Raw genomic sequence first — 16,896 nt, 5'->3', positions numbered from 1 at the left:
CATGAGATGAATGCTTAATTAGTCTATTATATTGTTGCATGTGTGTTGCTATAGCTGTCGAATAATCTCATATTAGAAATTAAAGTAAGCTTATAAACTTACTATGTATGATAGTAAATTAACAACTATATTAAGTGAATACTAAAATCAGTCACTTATATTAAAATATAAAATTTATATTAAAAATAAGTTAAAATATACATATATTTATAAAAAATATATGTTAGTTGATTTTGATATCTAATTTTAATGTGAAATTGTTTTTATGAGCAAAGATACTTTTGATTTGTATCTAGTTATTTATCATAATGATTTATGAAAAGGAAATATGTCTGGTTAACATGTAAAAGCTAAGAAAAAGTAATTACAACTGAGTTAAATATCAGAATAAACATATATACATCCCCAAAATGGTATTGGGTTAATTTTTGTGAGTGCTTCCACATAATTATCGTAAATACAGAAATTATTAATTAATTATATTGTTGGATAAATTTATCGGAAGGGTGCTTTTATTAGCCCAATGTTACATAACTAGTAAAATTTATTAATTTTGATTAATATTTTAAATTTTAAATAATAAATAATAAATTTTAATTTTTAAATTCTAATAATATAAAAATAAAATATTAATAAATATTGATTAATATTAATAAAAAATACTAACATTTTTCTCTAATTCATTAGTTGTAAAGCTTCTTTATATATCACTGTCATTCTTTTATGTATGACAAGTTTTTTTCTTTCTCCTCAAAGTTCAAGAATGACTCAGTCTTATTTATTAAAAATGTTTAAAATGTGTAAAGAATTTTAATTCTTTTTAATGTTTAAAATGTATGTATGAAAGATGAAATGAACAAACAAATTAAATTGATAATATTTAAATTTAAATAAATAAATAATAAAAATATTAAATACACATTGAAAATTAATTACTAAATTAATTATTAAGTATTTATGTATGAATATATATATTATTTAATTTATTTTTAATAAATATTTTATATTTTAACATATATTTTATACGAATAATTAATTTATTAGTGACCGAGTTTTAGTGTATTATATTACATACCTGAATTAATAATGTGTAACTAAATGCTTGAAAGTAAGTTTTGGTTAGGTGCTACGTTATGTATAACATGTATATTCTCTGGAAATGCGACAACCATTTTCTTTGCTACTCTTGATATCGTAATGAAACGATGTATATTATTCTCTGATGTATAATGTTAACTAGCTAGGATAGGATCAAACAATGACGTCATAACTGTCAATTGGGACATATGCCAATAAAATGAAGAGAGGTGGAGCTAGCTAAAAGGAAATAAAGCAGGTATGAAAAGGGGTTCAAGTAATACCAAAAAAGAAAGAAGGAGCAAGAGATACATATGTGCATATAGAACATGAATAATATGCATAACAAGTTTTGATTGGGTCTTTTAGAAGTTTATTAGACTTTAGAACCATATTAAAGAAATAACAAAGTAGTTGTTTTGGTACGTAGATCTTAATTAATGCATTGTTTGGACTTGGGCAAGAACTACAATATAATTTAATTTGTGACAAAAGGAAATAAATAAGTCAAAGAATGAAATCAATACTTATAATAATGTGTATATATGTAGTTAGGTTTAGCAGACTAATAAATCAAGAGTTTTAAACCCGAATAAAAGAGCGCTATATGAATGAAAAAAAAATATTTGATAACAAAAATTATTAGCTAAAAACTGTTAAAATTTATTATTTTTAGTTTTATTCAATGTTATACAATAAATAAATATTAAATAAAATATTTTTTTTGTCTTTCTAACATCAGATAATAAAATATTAAAAGCGTTTAACAAAGATTATATATATATTGTTATATAATTCTAGCATGTGAACCATATATATCATCATTACTTCTATTTTTGTGTATGATAAAAGTATAGTTTTTAATAGCGTGGATGAAAATTTGATAAATAAATCAAGCTATATAATCAAGATCTAAATTAAAGGAAACATGTAGGAATATACAATAATCAACCACAGGATGTGTAATTTTCAGATGTACCAAAACAGAAAACCACAGGATGTAGATAGTTTAATACTGCCTCTATTACAAAAAAAATAGTTTTGCATACAAGAAATGTCCTTCTGTAAGAAAAGTGATGTCTTACCATAAACAATAGTTACTTGAGTTTTATTTTTCCCATGTGTTTTCTTTATAGTATAATGGATTTGTTTTCTTTCATATTGCTAACACTTCCGATGACTTGTATGAAATAACATCATATTTAGTCAATAAGTCATCGTGCCACTTCTTTTAAAAATTTAAGTTAATAAAAAATATATATAAATAATTATATTTTTAATATATTTTTTAAATAATTTTTTAAATTTGTTTAAATTTTTGCATAAATTTTTTTTCTTTTATTAATTTTTTTTCTTTTGAAATTCAATAAGAATCAAATCTAAACTTTTGGTAATAAAAATTTTGATATCATGCATTCATCTAAAAAATTTAAATTGATAATAAAAGACATATAAATAATTATATTTTTAATACACCTAAATAATAATAATCATAACATCACATTTGCATGCATGCTGTGGACATATATATCAATTTTTAAAAAAGATTTAGGGGCCAGCTTGAATAATATTTGAATCAAGATCAATAAATAAGCCAAAATCAACCATGTACGAAACCTAATGAAAGGTTCTGTCATAAAATCTTTAATTGCCATCTCTGTATAGTATATACTTGATCGGTAATTAAGTTAATTAGAGTGAACATGCATGGCTATGTGTAATATTACTAATTACTAATAAGCTAATTACGATGCTAGTTGCAATAGCCACTTGAAGATTTATCGGATAGAAAGAACAAAAGTAGAGTATATGCATGAAACTATGAAAGTAACCCTTAGCTAGATTCCTATATATGCCATTAAACAGCAGTATGTTTATTATATTACTTCTTTCATTTTGTGCGTTTTCCAAGGCTTTTATTTTACATAAATAATTATATCTCTAATATATTATTGAGATAAACTTTTATTAAAATTTGTATGACTTTTTGCATAATAATTTTTTTTAGTATATACTCTACTCAGAATGTTTTTATCTCTAAATTTTTTTATTATATTATAATTCTTAAACTTTATAAAAATAAGATATATAAATTATTCTATCATATCTTTTAAAATTTATTTGTTCAAATAAAAACAATAGAATTAACTAAAATAAAGATTTATATGTATTATTTTTATAAAGATCAAAGACCTCGACGTAAAAAAAATTTTTGAGAGACAAAAATGTCCAATGCAAAATTTTTTAAAAATCTATTTTGGTATAAACTCAAATTTTTTCTTTCATTTATACTAATTTTTTTAGGATTATCAATCATTGAACTCTAAATTTAGACTTTTAAATTATAAAATTTTTATCATGAATTATTTTGTTTTTAAATTTAAATCGATAGAAAAAGATAAATAAATAATTCTATCTCTAATATAATTAATGGTTAAAAATATCCAAATATACAGTTAATATATGTTAAAGGGGGCCGATGAAACCGCCCAAGATCGCTTAGAAAGTGAGATCCTTCATCCTTGTTAGTGTATACCACTTTTGTCAAATGCACTTTTCAAGAAGTAATACTACTTTCGACCATTAATAATTGTTGGGTTGATAAAATTATTGACAAGCATATATAGAATTTATTGTATCAGATGCAATAGTGTTTAGAATTTAGATGCATTATTTTCTTTTTGAGTAAAATGTTATTTTACCCCGAAAATATTAACTTAGCTTGTTTATAAAATGACCTTTCGGAAAAAGGAAAATATATTTTAACCCTCCAAAAATGATTTTAATGTAATCAAATGCATTAAATATGAGGAAGCCAAGTAAAAACATACGGATTTTAAAGATTATATTTTAATGTAATTTTTTTGTAAGTCTATTTTGTAAAATAAGATTTTTCTACCTTCTAAGTTTAGTAATTTTATGTTAAGTAAATTTTTTGAAATTCAAAAATAAAATTGAAAAAGTCTAAAAATTGACTTTTTTTTTGTTTCTTATATACATCTTATTTTTCAAATGTTTCAAAACATTTTGGACCAAATGCATCAATTATTTATAAAAAAATAGTATATTTTTTTTAAATTGAAATTCTCGAAGGGTTAACTTTTTTTTTTGGGAAATTATTTTATCAAAAATTAACTTTTTGAAGGGCAAAATGGTAGTTTATTATTTTTTTTAAAATACCAATTTTTACAAAGTAATAATAATAGTATGTATTATTACTCCAATTGACCACTTTCAATTGTAAAGCTTAAATTATAGCAAAAAATTTTCAAATAAAAGCTTTATCGGCTAGCTGCTTCTTTTATTAAATGATTTAGTTAATAAAGCAAGAATACATATTTTTATTTTCAATAGTAACTAGCTTAACAAGTAAACCTTAAAGTATTGATTAATAAAAACAATTTTTTTAAAGAGAAACTCTTAATAAGTATCGGCAATTTTTAGTATTCTTAATTATTATTTAATTAGTATAAATATTAAATTATTTTTAATAAATAAATTTTATTAATTTATGTGTGTAAATTTTAAAATATATATGTATAAATTATATGTATTAAATCATGTATGTAAAACACTGATAAATATAATTAAAATTATATATTTTTTATACGTAAAACATCTATAAATATAAGTACAATTTTTTTATTGACAAAAAATAATAATATTTAATGATGATATAGTATTATTTTTTTAATACGTTTTGTTGGATACATCATTGTGGTGGACATTTCTTCTAGAGGAACAGTAGAAATTAAAATCTCCCATGTTTCGGTAAAAGTTTAAAATAGGTTGTGCCGGCAGTTGGCAGGTGCAAATAAAAATTAAATTAATTAACACACAATTGCTTTCAATAATGTATGCGTCAAATAGATCCACCATCAAAATCAAGTGTATGTTAATAAATTCAGAGTATTATATAATGTGCACGCCCGTGCAATTCAATTCCCGAACCAAGCTTTTCTTTTTGCTTTAACAGAACGATTTATTAATAATATTATAATTATAAATAATAATTGTGCGGTATTATTATTAATCCTTTTCTTTAACTTGCAGCATTCGTCGCATCATAGTGTCTAGTCATGGCCACTATATTTGACATATACTAATTAATAGTATACCTTCTTAGTTCTTGTGATGGAATTAACATATGTGCGAGGCTAAAATTAAAACTTTGAATGTTTAATTGCTTAGAAATCATAGAATCCGTCAGTTAAGAAATATGGTCAATGTTAAACATCACATGACTTTTCATTTTCAAATCAGCTAGAAGAAATGATTTCTAAATAGACTACACACCTCAATTGATGATATAGTAATTACTAGTAAAAGTTTTAGTTATGCACCGGATCATATATTAAAAATCTTGAAAAAAATTTTCATTTTTAATAAGTTTATATGTACCTCACTTAAAATATAAATAATACAATACAGTTAATTATATCTGTATAGCTATATATAACACCAATTAAAAGTTATTCAAAGAATAGAATTGTGTAAGTACAATGAGAAGGGTTGCTTTCTATATTAAACTGGTGAATATTGTTAAGGGAAGAGATTAGTGATGTGTGTGGTAAATTAACTAGAATTAGTTAGAATCTGTTTGAATTAGTTATAATTCTGTTAAGAAGAATTTAAATTTCTATCAATTAGTTATACTGATGCATTTCTGAAATATGTATATATAGAAGTATGCTATATTGTAATAGGTAATTACATATCAAATAAAAAAAATACATTTAGTTTCTAAAACACTCTGTATATTCACTGCATAAAGTGCCGTTTTTCATTTTTGGGTATATAAAGAACACTTACATGGTACTAAGAGTTTGGTGCACGATTATTATGGTCCTCCTTCTTACATCATCTTTCAATTCCATCAGAAATATGTTAGTTTCAGTGGCTAATAAGTTGAAAGAGAACAACTTCACTACCTAGAATCATAGCATTCTTCTCACGATTCAGATGCTAGAACTACTTGAAGATCATCTCGATCAATTAAAAGCTTCAACAAAGTATGAATCAGTAACACCTATTGAAGGAAAAGAAGACTCGGAATCATCAAAGAAATCAACAATTTCTGCAGAAAGAAAAGATCCTACAAAGATTACAACAAGCTCTTCCACAACTAAAAAAGAATCAGATCGATATAAAAAATGGCGTCAACATAATCATGCTCTCATGACATGGTTGGTATCATCTATTTCTAACACTTTCAAGAATAAGGTTGTGCATTGTACCTCCTTTTCGGAACAGTTGAAAAAGATCATTGATATCTTCACCACTTCATCAAGAACAAAAATACAAAGTTTGAAGACTCAATTGAGAGCGTGCAAGAAAACTTCTACCATAACTGATTACCTCTCAACAATTTGAAAATTGGTAGATTCCCTTCTTGTAATTGGCTATCCATTTCAGGAAGATGATCATATCCAAGCTATTATGGATGGTCTCACAGAAGAATACCAAGGCTACATTACTTTAGTAATGTCTCGGATGACAAATTTCACCGTCAGTAAAGCTGAATCTTTTCTTTTGGCCTATGAAGACATGCTTGAGAAGTTCAAGAAGCCTGAACAAGGTATAGCTTTAGCCAATTTCACTCAAATTCCAACATCATCAACCCCTAATTTTGGAAGAGGAATTAATGGAAGAAGAGGTAGGGGAGGAAGGTCCTTGAGAGGAGGGGGCCGGTTCACCAATCAGAGGCTACAATGCCAATTATGTGGAAGAATTGACCATGTAGTTTAGAATTGTTTTCATCGCTTTGATGCTCAGTACCAAAATTCTTCCTCCTTCAGCTCATCTCAACCACCAATTCCATATGCAAACTCTTTTTCACCACCTCCAGCAACCTCATTCCATCAACCAAAGGCCTACATATCTATATCAACACCAACAAATGATGGAGCTTGGCATGCAGATTCGGGTGATTCTCATCATATTACAGCTGAGCAAGCTAATTTCTTGAATACCACTGAATCAATTCAAGGCCCTGAGCAATTATTCGTTGGTAATGGTTAGGGAGTGTCTATCTTAAATTCTTGTTCTACTCTTCTTTATGATAAATCTCAAAATATCTGCTTTAAATTAACCAAATTACTTCATGTTCCTACCATTACCCAAAATCTATTTAGTGTCTCACAGTTGCTGAGGATAACAATGTTTATTTTAAATTTTGGCCTAAATTCTGTTGGATTTGTGATCAGGTTACCAAGGAACTTCTCCTACAAGGCAAAGCTGAAGGAGGAATCTACTCCTTCAATGATTTAGTGATACCTAAACCTACTGATTTGAATCCTACTACAAGACATTATTCTACTGCTAATTTATCTTCTTTACATAACAAGTGTAATTTTGTTTTTTCAAAGAATAATAATAGTCAGCCACCTACTGTAGCATATAACAATAATCCATCATGTATTCCTTCTACTACTACTGATTGTGTACTTGCTAGCAATTTTGCTATAATAAATCATAACTCAATAAAGCATGTGCCTGATTCATCTTCTTGTATTAATTCTAATTATTCTCCTCCTAATTCTAGTACATATAAACTCCATGTTTTTAATAAGACTAATGACAAAAAATTTTTAGATTCTCCTCCTGTAGCCTTCAAGACACAGACCAACAAATTCAATGATATTGAATTATGGCACAAGAGACTTGGTCATATTGCCTTAAGAATTGTATCTCAAGTTATGAATTAGTGTGGTTTAAGTATTTGTAGTCAAAATGAACAACATAGAGTGTGTGAATTTTGTACCATGGCAAAGATGCATCAATTTCCATTCCATAATTCTAAACATGTTTACACCACTCCCTTAGAATTAGTTTATATAGATATTTCGGGTCCAGCACCATTTGCCTTATTTAATGGCTTTAGGTACTACATCAATTTTTTAGATGCATATAGCAAGTTTACTTGTCTTTACCTTCTAGTTAACAAAAGTCAAGCCTTAGAAGCATTTCAAAAGTACAAAACTTACATAGAAAATCAAACCGTATGTAAGATTAAATCCCTACAAAGTGATCATGGGCAAGAGTTCTTATCAAAGTCTTTTAGTTCCTACGTATCAGCTCATGGTATTTTTCATAGAATGTCATGTCCATATACACACTAAAAACAAAGAAGTATTGAGAGAAAACACAAACACATCACTGAAACTGGTCTATCTCTTTTAGTTTTTGAAACAGATCATATAATCATCAATATTTTTACTATCTTCACATTTCAAAGTCACTAAGTCAGTAACTGCCTCATTCATTTCTCTCCAATAAAATTGGGCATGAAAAGCATTTTCTAACTGTGCCCATGTTGTTATTGAATTTGGTCTAAGATTTGAAAACCAAGTAAATGCATTCTTCATTAACGAAGAAGGAAAAAACTTCATTTTCAAATTTTCATCATTAGCCAAGTTTCCAATCTCGACCAAATATCGAGCAACATGTTTAGTAGTTGATTCCCCAACTTCTCCAGCAAATATTGTGACTATTTTAGGATTTTTTATTCCTCTTGGCACTTCAGCCATTTGAATAGTAGGAGGAAAAGTTGACATAAAATGGGGTCGATTCATAAATCCTACGTTGAACCCAACCCTATTGAGGACATTTTCCACAATTCTCGAAACCTGATAACGTTCACCGACTTGATTAGCACGTAATCAAACCAGTACATCATCAGCATTTTGGCTACCAGGAATAAACTGAGGATTTTTCCTGCCCCTAAGAGCATAATTTTCATTTTAAAACAAATTTTTAAAACCCTCATAATTTCCTCCTGCATTTTGCCTTTCTTTATTATCATATATAATCGACAATTTGAGTGATTCGCTCTACTTGTCTTGCAAGATGATCAAACTTTGTTTCATGATTTGCCATCACGGGATTCACGATTGTTGTCATTTGTTGGGTCAACAAATTAACCAAATCATGATGACTTTCTATATACATGTTGTCAAAATGCTGCCACTGAATTAGAAGCATTCAATATAGAACCCACATTGAAATCTCGAGAATACTCGGAATATTGTTGTGACATTTGAACATTATTCACTCCACCAGCACCTCCAAATCGAATTGGGGGGCAAAGCCACTTATTAGTGGCGTATAACCTAGAGGAAGGCCATACGGAGGCCAGCCAGCAGTTACTTGGGATTGTGTTGGTATTGGATTACCACTTGGGTGAGTATTACGCCCACTATTTTCTGTTTGAACATTGGTAACCACCATACTTTCAGTTACTACCACACCATCCGAACGTGAAGTACGTCCGAAGATTGTGCAACTACTGGTGCACTATCATTTGTGGATGAACCACCTTTAGCATTCGAAAGTGGTGCACAATCCTTCCACTTCTCAATTGCATACACTATGACCACATAAAAATCATTTGACACACTTAATTTTAAAACTATCCCACCGGACATACCAATTTATTTTGTCGATTTTTAGCAAATCGAAAGTGGTTCGATATCTAATGGTCTAAGAGCGAAACCTACTTCTTTTTGCGAGTACCTGTTTTTCAAAGAGCATCAAAGACCTTTCAATCGGACAAAAACTTAAGGAAATCTGAAAATAGTAAATAAGACTTTGTAAATTGACTGAATTTAAAATGATTTGCGTTGAAATTAAATAAAGCAATACAATGCCTTCAATTAGATCAAAGGACTTTTGAAACTGAAATTAAAGTATTGAAACATAAAATTGAACAAGGAAAATAAATGTTGCTTGAAAGATTAATTTGCAAGGAAAGTAAAGTTTGCAGAAAATGTAAATGAAAAGTAAAAATAAGTGGAAGGAACCCTACAGAAAATTGACTTAAAGCAGACTCAAAAATTCGCTAGGATGTGAGTGTGTGTGTGTAATTTCTGAAGCAAAGTTTCAACCCCTGTGCCTTCGAGTCTTCTTCTATTTATAAAAGTCTTCAACTAATCACATTGAAGTGTAACTCCCACGTTCATTAATCCAAAGGTAACTATTCCCGCTTCTTTTGCTGAACAAAAGGTAACGTTCAAAAGCAACCCTCAAACCTTGGGACCTTCGATTTGGCCCGTCGATCAGCTTGTTGACTGGTCATGATAAAGTCTTGCTCGATCTTCCTTGCCAAAGGGCTCTCTTTTGATGTTGACTTTTCTTTGAAGACATACGCTTACTGACTCTTTGAATGCTCCCTTTTTCGAAACAAATTATTTTCGACTAACAGTTATCAACTTTATGTGCTGTTAACTGCACCTAAATTTTCACCTTAAAATAATTGTATAGCTAACCCAACATGAGTCATATAGAGAGATATAGCTATAACAATAAAGATTAAGTTGCATTAGTGTAACTTGTTTACTCTCATTCATAATGGTGTATAAATACCTCATATTGTCTTTTTATTAATTGCAATATATAATCACACTTTCTGTATTAATATCAAATACAATCACTCTCTTTTCTTTCTATATCATTCTTTCTTTGTCTTTCTTAGCACACAAGAAACTGGGCATTACTAAGCTCAGTTCATGATTCTTCATCACTTTTTCAATTAAGTTCACATGGCATTAAAGCCTTTTAATCATCTATGGCTGTCACACTTCCTTCTATCAATTTCAAAATTTTTTTAACTCCAATCTTAAATAAATTCAATGACAAAAACTTTGTAACTTAGCAACAACATGCTTTTTTGGCTATTAAAAAGTCAAAATCTTAAAAATCATATACAAAAAGATAAAATACTTCCTCGATTTGATTTTAATGCAGTCAAAACAAGCTACACTACTAATACAGATTAGCCTTTATCCTTATAGCTATATCTCTCAATACAAACCGACAATGCAAAAAAATTCTTCTCACACATTTTTAAGTATATTTTTATAGTAAAATGGTATTAATCATTGACTTTTCTACTTTCATGTTGATGTTGTAAGTATGAAAATTAATGTATGAAATTAGTCCCATATTAAAAAAAAGTAAAAAAGAATGAGAAGTAGTTAAGATGAAAAATTCATTAAATTACTATCTTAATTTTTTTATTAATAATAACTTTAAAATGTATAAGCTTAAAACACATGTTCATTAAATCATCTTCTTAAATTATATATTATTCTTATTGTATAGTATGTTATGTATAAAAATTAAAAAATATTATATATATATATATATATTACCTATATATGATGTTTCATATATTTTAAATATATATTTTTAATTTTAATTTCAATTTTATAATTGATTTTTAATTTTAGACAGTAAAAATAAATTTTCTCTAAAAATTAATTGACTAACCAGTAATCAGTTACACTATCTCCAAAACATACGCATTGCCCCATAATTAATTACAACAAAACAAACAAAAAACTATAAAAAGATCATCACAACTCATGGATGTTTTCAATAATAACAGAATTTTATAAAACTATAAAAACACCAAGAGTAAATTAATTATTAACTATAACAATCAAGCATGCAGATTATTGAAGTACCTGTTGTGATTGTAGGTGCAGGACTTGCTGGAATAGCAACCGCAGGGTGCCTCAACAAGCACAGAATCTCTAACATTGTTCTTGAAAGAGATGATTGTCCTGCTTCTCTTTGGAGGAAAAGAGTCTATGATCGTTTGAAACTACATTTAGGAAAAGACTTTTGTAGCCTTCCACATTATCCTTTTCCTTCCGACTTTCCCAAATTTGTCCCTAGGGTTGATTTCTTGCGCTATATTGACTCTTACATTGCGCATTTCAGCATTGCCATCAACTACAACTGCTCTGTTGACTCTGCTTTCATTGACCAAAGCAGTGGAAAGTGGAGGCTCCTTGTTACCAACAACTCTTCTGGTACCGACGAGATCTATGAGGCAGAGTTTCTGGTAGTTGCGAGCGGAGAGAATAGTGAAGAGTACATCCCAAACATCAAAGGGCTTGAGAGCTATCAAGGAGAGTCCATGCATTGTAGCAAGTATTTGAATGGGAGAGAAATGTACAAGAAGAATATTTTGGTTGTTGGATGTGGCAATTCTGGCATGGAAATTACTTATGATCTTTCAAATTGGGGTGCATATACCTCTATTGTCATCAGAAGTCAAGTAAATTATTTTTCTGTTGATAGATATATAACTATTTATATGTCTGGTTCTCTAAAAAAGAAAGTTTTATAATTCTTACAAATTAGAGTGTTAACAAATCAACTTAAAATATACGTGAGCTACTTAATTATGTAAATTCTTGTGCTTGCAATCAAAATTGCATGCATTGCATCTGTTCTAATATATGAACCCTATATAGTTCAAAATAACCAATAAAATTTAATAGTGGGTGTATGCTATTCATTCAGGTACATTATTTTACTAAGGAAATGGTGTATGTGGGTATGTTGATGCTGAAACACTTCATGGTGAAGAAAGTGGACAAGATGATGGTTCTTATGAGCAAATTGAAGTATGGGAATATGTTTAAGTATGGTTTGACGAGGCCAAAAGAAGGACCTTTTGCACTAAAAATAAAAGGTAGTACTACTCCTACTATTGATGTTGGTTGCGTAGAAAAGATTAAAAAGGGAAAAGTGAAGGTAATAACTATGTATATACTTGTTTAATGCTAAATAATCAAATTTTTAAAATTATTTTATTTATCTAAAATTTTATACTTTAAATTATAAATATTTAATCTTAAATATTAAATTATAATCTAAACATTAAAGTCGGTTAATGTTGTTTAAGTAAAAGTTAATTTTTTATACTTTCAATTAATTAATTATAATTTATAAATTGATTTGTTAATTAACAATATTAGTTATCCTTGTCTTAAATTAAATTTAGGTTTATCCTGGTATTTCAAGTATCAAAGAAGGTAAGGTCGTTAAATTTGTTGATGGACAACATGCTCATTTCGATGCAATCATCTTTGCTATTTGATACAAAACCAATGTGCTAAAGTGGCTTAAGGTGCGTATATTTGTATTTTTATTTTGGAAATAATATATTATTTTCTGAAGAAACAAATCTATTCAATGGATAGTGGGTATAGTAGTCTCAAATTCAATTTTAAATTACCAAAATATTTTATAACAAAAAAAAAATAAATAAAATCAATTAGAATTTATTTTATTTAATATTTATTAATAATAAATTTTGACTTTTTTTCTTTCTAATATTACTATTTGGGTTAATGTATTTATAAATATGTTTGTGTAATTAATTATGTTACATTTTTGGCCGTTCAGGATTACAAGAATCTATTCAATGAGAATGGAATGCCAAAACCAAGTTACCCAAATCATTGGAAAGGAGAACATGAAATTTACAGTGCTGGATTTTCGAAAAGAGGATTAGAAGGCATCTCGTTTGATGCGATGAAAATAGCAAATGATATCAACTTTATTTTGACTTCAAGGGTCAATCAAATTACATCTTAGTGCAATTTTACAGTGATACATGCAAGTTGATCGATTGATTGAAATAAGGTGAAAACTCAGATGCAGTCAACTTCATGTGAACTTGATAGCTGAGAGCAGTTAAATAATTTAATTGATTTGACTAAATTTTCATCTGACGATTCTTAGTTATTGTTTTGTCGATTTTTTTCAAATCAAAAGTGGTTCGATATCTAATGATCATGGAGCGAAACCTACTCCTCTTTGCGAGTACCAATTTTTCAAAGTGCATCAAGGACCTTTCGATCGGACAAAAACTTAAGGAAATCTAAAAACAGTAAATAAGACTTTGAAAATAAATTGACTGAATTTAAAATGATTTGCGTTGAAATTAAATAAAGTAATAAAATTCCTTCAATTTAATTTAAAACTGAAATTAAAGTAATGAAACATAGAATTGAACAAGGAAAATAAATATTGCTTGAAAGATAAACTTTCAAGGAAAGTAAAGTTTGCAGAAAATGTAAATGAAAAGTAAGAACAAGTGGAAGGAACCCTACAGAAAATTGATTCGAAGCAGACTCAGAAATTCGCTGGGATGTGAGTTTGCATGAGTAATTTCTAAAGCAAAGTTCCAACCTCTGTGCCTCCGAGTCTTCTCCTATTTATAAAAGTCTTCAACCAATCAAATTGAAGTGTAACTCCCACATTCATTAATCTAAAGGTAATCGTTCCCGCTTCTTTTGCTGGACAAAAGGCAACGTTCAAATGCAACCCTCAAACCTTGGGACCTTCAATTCAGCCCATCGATCACCCTGTTGACTGGTCATGACAAAGTATTGCTCGATCTTCCTTGCCAAAAGGGCTCTCTTTTAATGTTGACTTTTCTTTGAAGACATACGCTTACTGACTTTTTGAATGCTCCCCTTTTCGAAACAAATTATTTTCGACTAACAAATTGCCCCTTAGGATTTATGTGTTATTTCCGATATCATCTTAGAATAATAACACTTAATCCTAACATGCTCTTATTATATCATCATAAGGCATTAATCAATCATAAATGAAATTCACTTCCTGTCATTTACTCGCACCTATCTGACACGTTTCCCACTATTCTTAATTTCTCTCTCCACTACTTCGCATTCTCTAGGAAGTTACCCAATTTCAAATTTTAAACTTCCTCATATGAAACGGTAAAACACCTTTTTTGATACGTGCTTCAAATGTTCGTAATATGAAGAGTTCAAGCGTTATTTAGAAGATATTAATTTATATTTTTAGAATATTTAATTTAATTTGATATATTTTGATTTTGTTTATTTAATTACTAGATTGGACCTTATGTTTATAGGCTTTAGGTTTTCTTTGTTTTAACTAATATGAGTTTAAAACAAAGAAAACCTAAAGCCCATAAGCATAAGGCCCAATATAGTAATTAAATAAACAAAATCAAAATATATCAAATTAAATTAAAACATTCTAAAAATGTAAACTAATATTTTCTAAATAACGCTTGAACTCTTTATATCAAGAACATTTGAAGCACGTATCATGAACAAGTCGAGGCATACTCTTCCCTGGACAGTGAAAGGGGGTTCAACTCTATTCTGAACTTCAAGAACTTTTAGCATCTTTCCTTCCATCAATTTAGAACTCTCAATATTTGTAACTTCCTTTTTTATATATCTAAGCATCGATACTGTTTCAAGTACCTTCTATTTATTGACTTAACCACATTCCCTGAGTCGATATCTTTAATTAGATACGCATTTCTAGAATACAGGTCAATCAATTGAAAATGTCTTTCCAATTACGGGACCATTTGCCAAGAAATTTCGATTTCTTTTCAATTGGCAATATAATTTTTAACACCAGATCATCCATACTAAAACCCTTCTCTTTTATTCGATGATTATAATTTTGAACAATGTTATCCTTCTGACGAACCATATTCTCGAGTACTGATGAGCGAATAATTTATACGTTTTTTGGCATTATTTTTAGATAGTTTCTAGTATGTTTTTGTTATTTTTTAGTATATTTTTATTAATTTTTATGCAAAAATCACATTTCTGAACTTTACTATGAGTTTGTGTATTTTTCTGTGATTTTAGGTATTTTCTTGCTGAAATTGAGGGACCTGAGCAAAAATCTGATTCAGAGGCTGAGAAAGGACTGAAGATGCTGTTGGATTCTGACCTCCCTGCACTCAAAATAGATTTTCTGGAGCTATAGAAGCCCAATTGGCGCGCTCTCAATTGCGTTGGAAAGTAGACATCTTGGGCTTTCCAGCAATGTATAATAGTTCATACTTTGCTCGAGATTTGATGGCCCAAACTAGCGTCCAAATGCCCACTAGAGACCCTTTTCTGGCGTAAAACACCAGAACTGGCACCAAAACTGGCGTTTAAACTCCAAGAAGAGCCTATGCACGTAAAAGCTTCAATGCTCAGCCCAAACACACACCAAGTGGGTCCCGGAAGTGGATTTCTGTACTATCTACACTTAGCTACTCATTTTCTGAAAACCTAGTTTACTAGTTTAGTATAAATAGCACTTGTTACTATTGTATTCATATCTTTAGATCATTTTTGAGACTATCTTTGGATCACTTTTGATCTCTTGATCACGTTTTGGGGGCTGACCATTCGTCTATGCCTGGACCTTCATCACTTATGTATTTTCAACGGTGGAGTTTCTACACCTCATAGATTAAGGTGTGGAGCTCTGCTGTTCCTCATGAATTAATGCAAAGTACTATTGTTTTTCTATTCAATTCACACTTATTCTTGTTCTAAGATATTCACTCATACTTCAACCTGATGGATGTGATGATCCGTGACACTCATCGTTATCCTCCCTTATGAACGCGTGTCTGACAACCACCTCCGTTCTATCTGCAAGAGTTTGAGTGTGTATCTCTTGGCCTCCTGGTTCATGACGCATGGTTGCCTCTCCTGACAACAGAGCCTTCAATTCCATGAGATCAGAGTCTTCGTGGTATAAGCTAGAATCAATTGGCAGCATTCTTGAGATCCGAAAAGTCTAAATCTTGTCTATGGTATTTCGAGTAGGATTTGAGATGGGATGACTGTGACGAGCTTCAAACTCGTGACTGTTGGGTGCAGTGACAGTGTGCAAAAGGATCAATGGATCTTATTCCGACACGATCGAGAATCGACAATTGATTAGCCACGCGGGAAACCGTAGCGGACATGTTTTCACTAAGAGGACGGATGGTAGCCATTGACAACAGTGATCCACCAACATACAGCTTGCCATGGAAGGGAGTACGCATGATTGGATGAGGACAATAGAAAAGCAGAGGCTCAGAGGGAACAAAGCATCTCCATACGCTTATCTGAAATTCCCACCAATGAATTGTATAAGTATCTCTATCCTATTTTATCTTTTATTTCTCTTTTAATTATCAAAACCTCATAACCATTTGAATCTGCTTGACTG

The 16,896-nt window shown here is 29.5% G+C and overlaps 1 pseudogene; it reads left to right on the top strand.

Annotated features, from left to right (window-relative positions):
* The first annotated feature begins 11,515 nt into the window (after positions 1–11,515).
* LOC112704964 (probable indole-3-pyruvate monooxygenase YUCCA11) lies at positions 11,516–13,470 on the top strand (annotated as a pseudogene).
* Positions 13,471–16,896: the final 3,426 nt, after the last annotated feature.

This window comes from Arachis hypogaea, chromosome 8 (assembly GCF_003086295.3).
Source record: "Arachis hypogaea cultivar Tifrunner chromosome 8, arahy.Tifrunner.gnm2.J5K5, whole genome shotgun sequence".
NCBI lineage: Eukaryota > Viridiplantae > Streptophyta > Magnoliopsida > Fabales > Fabaceae > Arachis > Arachis hypogaea.
This window is presented reverse-complemented; position numbering and strand designations above follow the sequence as displayed.